The 12,582-nt window shown below is 45.8% G+C and overlaps 1 pseudogene; it reads right to left on the bottom strand.

The window, feature by feature from the left end:
• Window positions 1–8,846: 8,846 nt before the first annotated feature.
• LOC134913238 (U2 spliceosomal RNA) lies at window positions 8,847–8,965 on the bottom strand (annotated as a pseudogene).
• Window positions 8,966–12,582: the final 3,617 nt, after the last annotated feature.

Below are 12,582 nucleotides of genomic sequence, written 5' to 3'. Positions count from 1 at the left end.
AGGTGTGTTTATACTGACAGATCATGTGACACTTAGATTGCACACAGGTGGACTTCATTTCACTAATTATGTGACTTCTGAAGGTAATTGGTTGCACCAGAAATTTTAAGGGGTTTCATAGCAAAGGGGGAGATTACATATGCACATACTAATTTTCAAATTTTTATTTACAAAAATTCTTATTTATATACATTTTTCTCATTTCACTTCACCAACTTATACTATTTTGTGCATATCCATCACATAAAATTCAGATTAAAAATTAAATTACAGGCTGTAATGTAACAAAATAGGTAAAAAGCCAAGGGGGTGAATACTTTAGCAAGGCACTGTGTATATATATATATATATATATATATATGTATATATATACACACACAGACACATATATACGCATGGGGCATGTGTTTTTATAGACACATACACACAAACACATCTGCACATACATATGCGTATCCAGATGCCTGACAAAGGGCGGTCCGGACAAACCTCCTTGCTGGACAGGAAACGGAATACTACCATAGCGTAGTTTTCGGTCCATAAATAGGGGAGAAGACTGGCAACCATCAATGGATGGCAGAGCGCTGGCCGAAGTTTCTGTCAACATTGTCCATTCTTCCCTAACCTGTAGGAGTAGGAGGAACACATATACATATAATGACTTATACAGATATGTAATGTATATATTCTGAATAATTGGAAGGTATAGCAGGGAACAAAATTACAATTTTTCCCTTCCCGATACTCCTCACCGTACCAGCATACCAGCTCCTGGGAACAAAACTAAACTGTTCTTTACAGCCTCCGAACTTCTGTTAGTGGGTAGCCTCATTTTAAGAGGAAGCTCAAAACACTGCATGTGCTTTAGTGGATAAAATCCCGCCCTACGCCTGTCAGCGAAAGGCCTAGCTCCAGAGGCGTATCAGTAACTAGAAACGCCTCTCAGGCGTCTATTTGAGCTGTACAGAATCTTGAAAAGTAGAACAGAAGGTAAGGGATGGAACATACCATGAAATATTTTCTATACAACTTCCTGTCTAATCAGGTGTTGATGAGTCTCAAATACTTCCCTGTTCATTGTAACTAAATTCAGCTGGGCAGAGAAAACCGACTTCACCATAGTCAAGTGGACACTCAGGGGCAGATGTATTAACCTGGAGAAGGCATAAGGAAGTGATAAACCAGTGATATGTGCAATGTGATAAAGGCACCAGCCAATCAGATCCTAACTGTTAATTTACATATTGGAGCTGATTGGCTGGTGCCTAAATCACCTTGCACATATCACTGGTTTATCACTTCCTTATGCCTTCTCCAGGTTAAAAAAGAACGAGAGACTGTATAGGATAGAGTGAATATAAGCACCCTGTTTGTTATGTAGCTAAGCTAGTTAGAGCTGGTTTTTGTGTTGATAATTTTTAATAGGTGCTGATGTATGTCAATTAAACATTATCCAATAGGGAGTAGTAAGTAGGCGGGTTCCCTGGTTGTTTAGGTAGCTAAGCTAGTTAGATCTGGTTTTGTGTTGATATTTTCTAATAGGTTATTAATAGATGTCAATCAAGCATTATCCAATGGGGAGTAGTTAGGTAGGCGGGGTAGATTAGTTTATTTAAGTGCTGGCAGAGGATTCATATTCCTCTTGCCATTTTGTGATCCCTGGACTGGTAAAGTATTGTGTATCACTCTGCAGGTGTTTCATTAATCATAAATTGAATTTTGGATTTTCAATTTTTATGTTATTATATCAATTAGCTTAACTATAATTGATTGGTTTTGTTTCATTTATATTATTAAAAGTTTTGTTGTGAGGTAAATTTCGGGAGCTATATTTGTCAGTTTCTGCTGCTATTTTAATTGCTTCTTGTTAAGCTATAATGCCTCGTCCCCGCCGCAGTGTGCCCCCTCCCCGCCGTTTAGTTGAGGTATCTAGACCTCTTTCTTCAGCAGCTGCCTCTACGGCCGTGAGGGGAGCGCGGCGTTTCTCTGTGAGGGGAGCCAGTCACGCGGCTCCCAGCGCTCGCGCGGCCTCCAGCACTCGCGCGGCTCCGTCGGAGGTAGCGGTGACGAGTCACCCGCCTCCCTCTCCGTCCCCCTCAGTGCTTCGGGCATGGCTGTCGGGAGCGACAGCCAGCCCTGCGAGCACACCCCGCCGGCCATCCCCAGCATTAAGCAGCGGGTCCGGTGCCTCGGCACCCGCCGCTCCAAGCCCCGCCCCCGTTACCATGGCGACGGACCCGGCGGCCGTCAGCCCCTCTCCCACAGCTTTAGGAGCTGGGGAGGGGAGAGCAGGGGCAGGGATAGGTGGGCAGACATTAGTAACCCAAGGGAGAGGCAATATATTAGCCTCTCCCATTTTGGGTGAAAGTAATAATAATGTAAACGTGGTGGGGGCAACAGGGAATTTAAGGAGTTCCCCAGGACCTGCAGTAGCAGGTTTGGATGCGACAAGGGGATTGTTTGCAATCCCCCCCCCTCCCCCTTTTTCCCATCAATTTAATGTGCAGACAAGGGGGAATTTTCAACCCCAGCAAGGGTCCTGGTCCCCGTATTTTAGTCAAGGGGCACAAGGAAATGTCGCGCAGCTGCCTTTAACAGGACAGCAGCATTTCTTTAACCCTCAATATACCCAGCAGTTAGGTAATTTATATCAGCCGTTTGCTTTCCCACAAGTTATGCATATTCCGAGCCCCCCGCAGGCGGGCCCACAATATGGGCATTGGTTTCAGCCTGCGCCTAATCAATTTATCGGTGTTCATCAGATAGGGATGCCTCCTCTGCCACAAGTTCCTCCACCAGCTAGACCCCCATCACCAAGGCAGTCAGAGAGTCAGACAAACGTGCGCACTCAAGCACGTGCATCGTCGGTTGCACCCGATGGGTCAGACGGGGCGGGGCGGGCAGGAAGTAACGCTGTTTTATTGAGTCCGCAGGTGTCAGCGTCTCACGCAGCTTCGTTAGATCCGTCGGCAGAGGGTGGGATTTCGCAGGATCAACAATCATCGAGTCAAGTTGCGGCGGGCGCGTCGCACAACGTGGGACAGGAGACCGCAGGAGACCCAGGCGAAGGTCCTTCTACATCAGGAGCTGGTAAGATAGTTACAGAAATTCAGCTTAGCGCAAAATCTTCGCATTCTGACGAATCATCAGATACGTCTAGCTCGCTGGAGAATCCGCGTAAATTTATGCGGACATTCGTTCAGCATCTTAGGGGAAAGCGTAAGGTTTCAAGGGGAGGGCGCAGTTTAGGGGGCAGTTCGGCTCCAGATGCCTCAGGCGATAGTGTGCATTGTGCAAATACGGCAATATTGAGGGGAGTAAGGTCTAAGGTGAGGGAACGTATAAAGAAAGGGCGCTTCGTAGATATGTTCGCGATTACACACGAAGCTAAAAAGGCTCTAGATACAGCAAAGGCCGGGGGGCCGGTGGCAGAAGAAGCAAGGAGGAGTTATCCCAATTGGCTTACGGGGATGTACATTTTTGCGGCTTGTTATATAGAATCTCGTCCATCGGAGTTTCTTAACGTGATTAAATATCTACATCTTATTCATAATATGTTTCTGACGGCTAGGCATAGTGTTTGGCGTCAGTACGACGAATTATTTAGGAAGAAGCAAGACGGTCAGAAATTGCTAAGTTTAGGTTTCAAAGATGTAGAAGTTTGGTTGGAGGTAACTCATAGTAATAGGTCTTTTACCGAGTCGATGGGTCGTAAACAGCCCTTTCAGTTTAGACCAGGCTTTAACACAGGAGGAAGAGGAAAATGTTACGCGTTTCAATAACGCGCAATGCAGTAGGGGAACAGCATGTAGATATAGACATATCTGCATGCTGTGTGGTGGAGGTCACGCAGCAAAGGATTGCAGCAGGTCCGCAACTCAATCAGGGGGGAGAGGGGAGCAGAGGGCCGCTAATAGGTAAAGCGGAGTCCCCAGTAGATGTGGTAGTTTTAGAGCGTTGGTTGGACCGCTATCCTCTCAGGGAGGAGGCGGCATTTTTATTGCAAGATTTTAAGTTCGGTTTTAAATTGCCAATAGTTAGGCCAGTGTTAGTTTTAGCCAGGAGGAATCTTAAATCAGCTAGAGATTATCCAGAAATAGTAAGAGCCAAAATTGCTGCGGAAGTCGGTTTGGGCCGTATGTGTGGACCTTTTAAAAGTCCGCCTTTAGCGGAATTTTGTGTTTCACCATTGGGGGTAGTTCCAAAGAAGGAGCCGGGTAAATTTCGGATAATTCAGCACCTTTCCTATCCGGAGGGGGGCTCAATAAACGAGGCTCTGGACCCTTCTTTGTGTAGCGTTAAGTATCAGTCTTTTGAAGAAGCCGTTGATATGGTTCAAGGTTTTGGTGTAGGAGCTATGTTGGCAAAAGTGGATATAGAATCGGCTTTTAGGTTGTTGCCGCTACATCCTGATTCATTTAAATACATGGGTTTCAAGCTTGAGGGCCAATTTTATGTGGACAGGTGTTTGCCAATGGGCTGTTCAATTTCGTGTTCTTACTTTGAATGTTTTAGTTCATTTTTACAGTGGTGTGTGAAGGCCGGCACAGGTCAGACAGGAATCACTCATTATTTGGATGATTTTTTGTTGGCAGGCCCTGCGAGTAGCTCGGCATGTAATGAATTGCTGTTTTCGGTTCAAGCTCTTTTTTCGGTAATGGGTGTACCGGTAGCTAAGGAAAAAACAGAGGGGCCTGTGACCTGTTTATCTTATCTAGGTATAGAGATTGATACTGAAGCAGGCCTTTGTAGGTTGCCAGCAGAAAAAGTGAATGGTTTAAGGAGTTTATTGGAGAATTTTATTTCGGCAAAAAAGATGACTCTGAAACAGGTACAATCACTTCTGGGGTTATTAAATTTTTCTTGTAGGGTCATTCCGATGGGAAGGATTTTTAGTCGTAGGCTAGAAAGAGCCACTGCAGGGGTTAAGAAATCGCACCATTTTATACGCATTTCATCGGAATTGAAGGAAGATTGTAAGGTTTGGTTAGAATTTTTAAGAGATTTTAATGGAGTTTGTATTTGGCTGCAGGAAGAAGTAAGCAACAGAGATTTGCAATTTTTCACGGATGCATCAGGGTCTCTAGGCTTCGGTGCATATTTTGAAGGTGAATGGTGTGCGGAAGCTTGGCCTGAGGAATGGCGTAGGAAAGGGCTTACTAATAGCATGCTTCTACTTGAGCTTTTTCCAATCATTGTCGCGGTGGAGATCTGGGGCTATAAGCTAGGTAATCAAAGGGTTTTGTTTTGGTGCGACAATCTAGGGGTAGTTCAAGCGATAAACAACCAAAAGTCTTCATGTTATCATGCGTTGAAGTTGTTAAGGCATTTAACTCTTAGATGTATGCAGAAGAATATAGAGTTAAGTGCTAGGCATGTGCCTGGGGTGAGGAACGAGATAGCGGATGCTTTGTCTCGTTTTCAATGGGATAGATTTAGAGCATTAGCTCCAGCGGCTAGATTAGAGAGTTTGTCATGTCCTGAATTTGTATGGCAGATCATCAATCCGGTATGAAAGCGTTAGCATTGAAGGCATTGGCACCTGGGGCGTTGAGATCGTATTCTGCAGCATGGAGTGAGTGGCAGGCGTACATGAATTCGGAAGGTGGTGGTAAGAGTGTACAGGATGTTATGTTAGCGTTTGTATGGTTAGGGCATGAAAAGGGTCGTTCTAGAGCGGCTATGTCGGGTGCTTTAGCAGGAATCTCGTATTTTTCACGTTTAGAAGGGTTGATCGACCCAACTAAATTTTTTATGTTATCAAAGGCAATGAAGGGGTGGTCTAAAGAGCAGGCAAATATAGGAGATGAGCGTAGGCCAATTGACATCGAGCTTTTGAGAGATCTAATTAGGGCCGTTTCGGGTATTGCGATAGGAGAGTTCGAGGTTAACCTTTTTAGTTTGGCATTTGCAGTGGCCTTTTTTGGTGCATTAAGGGTAGGTGAACTAGTTGCAAAAAATAAGGGTTCAGTTGATACGGGTATATTGTTGAGTAATGTAGTATTTAGGAGTGATAAGCTGCTTATTAAGATACACCGGTCCAAAACGGATCAGTTAGGAAGGGGTAAATGGATTTCTGTGCCTACGCATTTGGAGCCGAGCATCTGCCCAGTAAGATTAGCTGAAGCCTTCTGGCAAATTCGTCCGAAAGGGGGGGATCAGTGGTTGGTACATAGGGATCGAAGTCCTTTAACTAAATTTCAATTCACAAGTATTTTTAACAAATGTTTAATTGCATTGGGCCTTCCATTAGAGCATTACGGGACGCATTCTTTCAGGACAGGAGCAGCGACTTGCGCAGCAGTGGAAGGCTCTTCCAAGGAAGAGATTAAGAGGTTGGGACGGTGGAAGTCAGATGCTTACAAGCGTTATGTTAGAGGGGATAAGTTGCATTAATAGAGGCATCCTGCGAGTTTGTTATTTCGGAAACCCAGGGCCATAAGCTACCCGCCGTTAAAGGGGGATTGGAGTTCTTTTCACCTTTTCCCTCACAAGAATTTTTGAGGTTTGGTGTCGTTCACCTCCATCTGGGTCGCCAAAATAACTAAGTTTTATCCCTCCCTGTTTTTAAAGGTTTGTTGAATCATAAGTTAAATAAAATATTATTTGTTTTGCTGTTTTTTCTGCAGGTTTTTTGACATTGTCAAGCCGGGTGTGGATTGTGGGGCATTCATATGTCTATTGGGCCAGTAGGCACAAGGCATCTAAGTCGTTCCCTTTTAAAGTGAGGTGGATAGGTATAAGGGGAATGAGATGGAGCAATTTATTGAGTGTGCTTTGGGATGGCGAAAAGAAGTGGGGTGCCCCTGATTGCTTGTTGATACACTTAGGAGGCAATGATTTAGGTACTTGTAAGGGTATAGAGTTAATTAACAGCATAAAGAAAGATTTTCAAATAATTGCTGAGCATTGGCCGGCGGTTAAGGTGGTATGGTCAGAAGTGGTAACGCGTAGATTTTGGAGGGGCACCCAAGGGGGAGTGGCGTTAGATAAAGTAAGAAGGAAGGTCAATGCCGCAACCTCCAGATTTGTTATTAGTTTAAAAGGGAAAGTGGTTAAGCATCCAGATTTGCGTTATGAGAAGGTAGAATTGTACAGATTAGATGGAGTGCATTTATCTGAAGATGGTTTGGAGTTGTTTGTCACAGCATTGTTGAAAGGTTTAAACGAATTGTGAAGGTAGGCTGTTGGTGGCGGTTTCGAAGTCTGGAGTCTTCGAATGTGGCGGAAAGCAGTGCTATTCGGCGGCTCAATTTAGCGCAGCAGAGCTTGGCTAGCATTTCCCCTTTGAGAAAGGCGAGTCGGTCACTACCTCAGGGGAGGACCAGGTCACCATCTTAAGGAGGGACCAGCACTGTGCTAATTAAGGGGAGATGGTTCTACCCAGGACGGACTGCGCAAGGGGCGGAAACTCCGCCCCATTTATTTAAAGATTCTAAAGTTTTAAGCCATGGCCGAGTTGCCACTGCTTTTTTCGCCACCGGTGATTAACAATTCTAATTCCAATTTAATAAATTTGGCTGTGACCTCCAATTTTTCCAATCTATACAGTTGTACGTGTCATTATTTCTAGGTTATTGGTGCTAGTTTGCATAATAATAAAACATATGGGTGACTTAAAAAGAACGAGAGACTGTATAGGATAGAGTGAATATAAGCACCCTGTTTGTTATGTAGCTAAGCTAGTTAGAGCTGGTTTTTGTGTTGATAATTTTTAATAGGTGCTGATGTATGTCAATTAAACATTATCCAATAGGGAGTAGTAAGTAGGCGGGTTCCCTGGTTGTTTAGGTAGCTAAGCTAGTTAGATCTGGTTTTGTGTTGATATTTTCTAATAGGTTATTAATAGATGTCAATCAAGCATTATCCAATGGGGAGTAGTTAGGTAGGCGGGGTAGATTAGTTTATTTAAGTGCTGGCAGAGGATTCATATTCCTCTTGCCATTTTGTGATCCCACCCACCCACCCAGCAGTTTAAATTCGTGAATTGTGTTTTTCTGTCAATGTACTTTGAAAGTTTTTTATTCGTTGGAATAATAAGCTATAATTATTCCAGCAAGTGAGAGGCACAGCGGGCGGAAAGCAGTGCTATTCGGCGGCTCAATTTAGCGCAGCAGAGCTTGGCTAGCATTTCCCCTTTGAGAAAGGCGAGTCGGTCACTACCTCAGGGGAGGACCAGGTCACCATCTTAAGGAGGGACCAGCACTGTGCTAATTAAGGAGAGATGGTTCTACCCAGGACGGACTGCGCAAGGGGCGGAAACTCCGCCCCATTTATTTAAAGATTCTAAAGTTTTAAGCCATGGCCGAGTTGCCACTGCTTTTTTCGCCACCGGTGATTAACAATTCTAATTCCAATTTAATAAATTTGGCTGTGACCTCCAATTTTTCCAATCTATACAGTTGTACGTGTCATTATTTCTAGGTTATTGGTGCTAGTTTGCATAATAATAAAACATATGGGTGACTTATACATCTGCCCCTCAGTCAGATGCCTGTATTGTAGGAATCTGTAGGAAATAAAGGTTATTATAAACAGTACAGACTAAAATACACCTAAGTGAATTTACCCAGGTACAGTGCACAGCACGCTGTGTTTGCCATAAGAATTATAGAGTTTATAAAACCCAAATCCGAGAGACTATGTCACGTCTTTATAGACGTGTTGGATTGAAATTACATAATTACACCAGTACTAAAGGTGTAATATCAGGGCAATGCGTAGAGTGGAAAAAGCAAGAGCAACCTCCATTAAAAAAATAAATAAAATATATATATATATATATATATACGTAGATAAGGACAGCACACCTGTGCAGGTAAATGATCAAATGTCCTGGTGCCAGCGGTAAGTGAACAGGCAGAACACCAATATAGCCAATATCCCCCCCAATAGAGGCGTATCAGATATTAAACTGATAAGAACATATACTACCCTGATACTAGCCAAAAGGCAGAAGGGCGAGAAATACAGTACGGGGAGAACATACAAACTCCACACATCCAGGGCCATAGCGTGAGTGTTTGTGAGGCAGCAATGCCAACCACCACACCATCTGCGCTCTGTTTTAATCTTTTGAGGGAAGCAATAATAATCGGTAATACTAGACGGAGATATTGCCAAGAAAGAATTACCTTTATAGATATATCTATATAGCCCAGAATATATCGTGGTGCCAGCTTGCTTAACGCAGCTCCCAGCCTTTCAGTGCGGGAGCGAATTGTGAGTAGAAGACTCATTATAACCAGCACACACAGGAATACAACTTTAGTGTTTGTTTCCAGGTACAGTGCACAGCACGCTGTGTCTTTTCCCTTTCTCTGACGTCCTAGTGGATGCTGGGTACTCCGTAAGGACCATGGGGAATAGACGGGCTCCGCAGGAGACTGGGCACTCTAAAAGAAAGATTAGGTACTATCTGGTGTGCACTGGCTCCTCCCTCTATGCCCCTCCTCCAGACCTCAGTTAGAATCTGTGCCCGGCTCGAGCTGGTTGCACACTAGGGGCTCTCCTGAGCTTCTAGTAAAGAAAGTATTTGTTAGGTTTTTTATTTTCAGTGAGATCTGCTGGCAACAGACTCACTGCTACGAGGGACTAAGAGGAGAGAAGCAAACCTACCTGCTTGCAGCTAGCTTGGGCTTCTTAGGCTACTGGACACCATTAGCTCCAGAGGGATCGAACACAGGCCCAGCCTCGGTCATCTGGTCCCGGAGCCGCGCCGCCGTCCCCCTTGCAGAGCCAGAAGCAAGAAGAACATCCTGAAAATCGGCGGCTGAAGACTCCGGTCTTCATTAAGGTAGCGCACAGCACTGCAGCTGTGCGCCATTGCTCCCTATGCACACCACATACTTGGGTCACTGATGGGTGCAGGGCGCTGGGGGGGGCGGGGGGGGGCGCCCTGGGCTGCAATTAGAGTACCTTACATTGGCAAACAGCACATAATATAGTCTAAAAAACTGTATATGTGCAAAAATCCCGCGCCATAATATAAATATAAGAGCGGGAGAAGTCAGCCGAGAAAGGGGCGGGGCTATCTCCCTCAGCACACTGGCGCCATTTCCTCTTCACAGCTCCGCTGGAAGACAGCTCCCCAGGCTCTCCCCTGCAGTTTCCAGGCTCATAGGGTAACAAAGAGAGGGGGGGGCACTAAATTTAGGCGCAAACTGTATATGTAAAGCAGCTATAGGGAAAAATCACTTTGTGTTAGTGAAAATCCCTGATTAAATAGCGCTGTGGTGTGTGCTGGCATACTCTCTCTCTGTCTCCCCAAAGGACTTTGTGGGGTCCTGTCCTCAGTCAGAGCATTCCCTGTGTGTGTGCGGTGTGTCGGTACGGCTGCGGGGCCGACACCAGAGTGGGTGGATATGTGGAAGGTATTAACCGACAGTGTCAACTCCTTACATAAAAGGCTGGATGACGTAACAGCCGTGGGACAGCCGGCTTCTCAGCCCGTGCCTGCCCAGGCGTCTCAAAGACCATCAGGGGCTCACAAACGCCCGCTACCTCAGATGGCAGACACAGATGTCGACACAGAGTCTGACTCCAGTGTCGACGAGGATGAGACATATACACAATCCACAAGGGGCATCCGTTGCATGATTACGGCAATGAAAAATGTGTTACACATTTCTGACATTAACCCAGGTACCACTAAAAAGGGTATTATGTTTGGGGAGAAAAAGCAGCCAGTGTTTTTTCCCCCATCAGATGAGTTGAATGAAGTGTGTGAAGAAGCGTGGGGTTCCCCCGATAAGAAACTGGTAATTTCTAAAAAGTTACTGATGGCGTACCCTTTCCCGCCAGAGGATAGGTCACGTTGGGAGATATCTCCTAGGGTGGATAAGGCGCTCACACGCTTGTCAAAAAAGGTGGCACTGCCGTCTCAGGAAACGGCCGCCTTGAAGGAGCCTGCTGATAGAAAGCAGGAGGCTATCCTGAAGTCTGTATAGACACACTCAGGTACTATACTGAGACCTGCAATTGCTTCAGCATGGATGTGTAGTGCTGCTGCAGCGTGGTCTGATACCCTGTCAGATAATATTGATACCCTCGACAGGGATACTATTTTGCTAACCATAGAGCATATTAAAGACGTCGTCTTATATATGAGGGATGCACAGAGGGATATTTGCCGGCTGGCATCTAGAATTAATGCAATGTCCATTTCTGCCAGGAGGGTATTATGGACCCGGCAGTGGACAGGTGATGCTGATTCTAAAAGACACATGGAGGTTTTGCCTTATAAGGGTGAGGAATTGTTTGGGGATGGTCTCTCGGACCTCGTATCCACAGCAACTGCTGGGAAATCGACATTTTTACCTCAGGCTCCCTCACAACCTAAGAAAGCACCGTACTATCAGGTACAGTCCTTTCGGCCTCAGAAAGGCAAGCGGATCAAAGGTGCTTCCTTTCTGCCCAGAGGCAGGGGGAGAGGGAAAAAGCTGCACCAGACAGCCAGTTCCCAGGAACAAAAATCCTCCCCTGCTTCTACTAAGTCCACCGCATGTCGCTGGGGCTCCACAGACGGAGCCAGGTGCGGTGGGGGCGCGTCTCCGGAACTTCAGCGACCAGTGGGTTCGCTCACAGGTGGATTTATGGGTTCTACAAGTGGTATCTCAGGGATACAAGCTGGAATTCGAGGCGTCTCCCCCTCGCCGTTACCTCAAATCAGCCTTGCCAGCTACTCCCCAGGACAGGGAGGTAGTACTGGCTTCAATTCACAAGCTGTACCTCCAGCAGGTGATAATAAAAGTTCTCCTCCTTCAACAGGGACGGGGTTACTATTCCACAATGTTTGTGGTACCGAAACCAGACGGTTCGGTGAGACCCATTCTAAATTTGAAATCCTTGAACACTTATATAAGGAAGTTCAAGTTCAAAATGGAATCGCTCAGGGCGGTTATTGCAAGCCTGGAAGAGGGGGATTACATGGTATCACTGGACATCATGGATGCTTACCTACATGTCCCCATTTACCCACCTCACCAGGAGTACCTCAAGGTTGTGGTACAGAACTGCCATTACCAATTCCAGACGTTGCCGTTTGGTCTGTCCACGGCACCGAGGGTGTGTTCCAAGGTAATGGCCAAAATGATGATACTCCTTCGAAAAAAGGGAGTTATAATTATCCCGTACTTGGACGATCTCCAAATAAAGGCGAGGTCCAAGGAGCAGTCGTTGATTGGAGTAGCACTATCTCAGGAAGTGCTACAACAGCACGGCTGGATTCTGAATATCCCAAAGTCGCAGCTGGTTCCTACGACGCGTCTGCTGATATTGGGCATGTTTCTGGACACAGAACAGAAGAAGGTGTTTCTCCCAGAGGAGAAGGCCAAGGAGTTGTCATCTCTGGTCAGAGACCTCCTGAAACCAAAACAGGTGTCGGTGCATCATTGCACGCGAGTCCTGGAAAAGATGGTAGCTTCTTACGAAGCAATTCCCTTCGGCAGGTTCCATGCAAGGAACTTTCAGTGGGACCTGTTAGACAAGTGAGGATCGCATCTTCAGATGCATCGGCTGATCACCCTGTCCCCGAGGGCCAGGGTGTCTCTGCTGTGGTGGCTGCAGAGTGCTCATCTTCTC

The sequence above is a fragment of the Pseudophryne corroboree genome, chromosome 4 (assembly GCF_028390025.1).
Source record: "Pseudophryne corroboree isolate aPseCor3 chromosome 4, aPseCor3.hap2, whole genome shotgun sequence".
Classification (NCBI taxonomy): domain Eukaryota; kingdom Metazoa; phylum Chordata; class Amphibia; order Anura; family Myobatrachidae; genus Pseudophryne; species Pseudophryne corroboree.
Note: the sequence above shows the minus strand (reverse complement) of the source record. Positions and strands in the feature narration are given on the sequence as shown.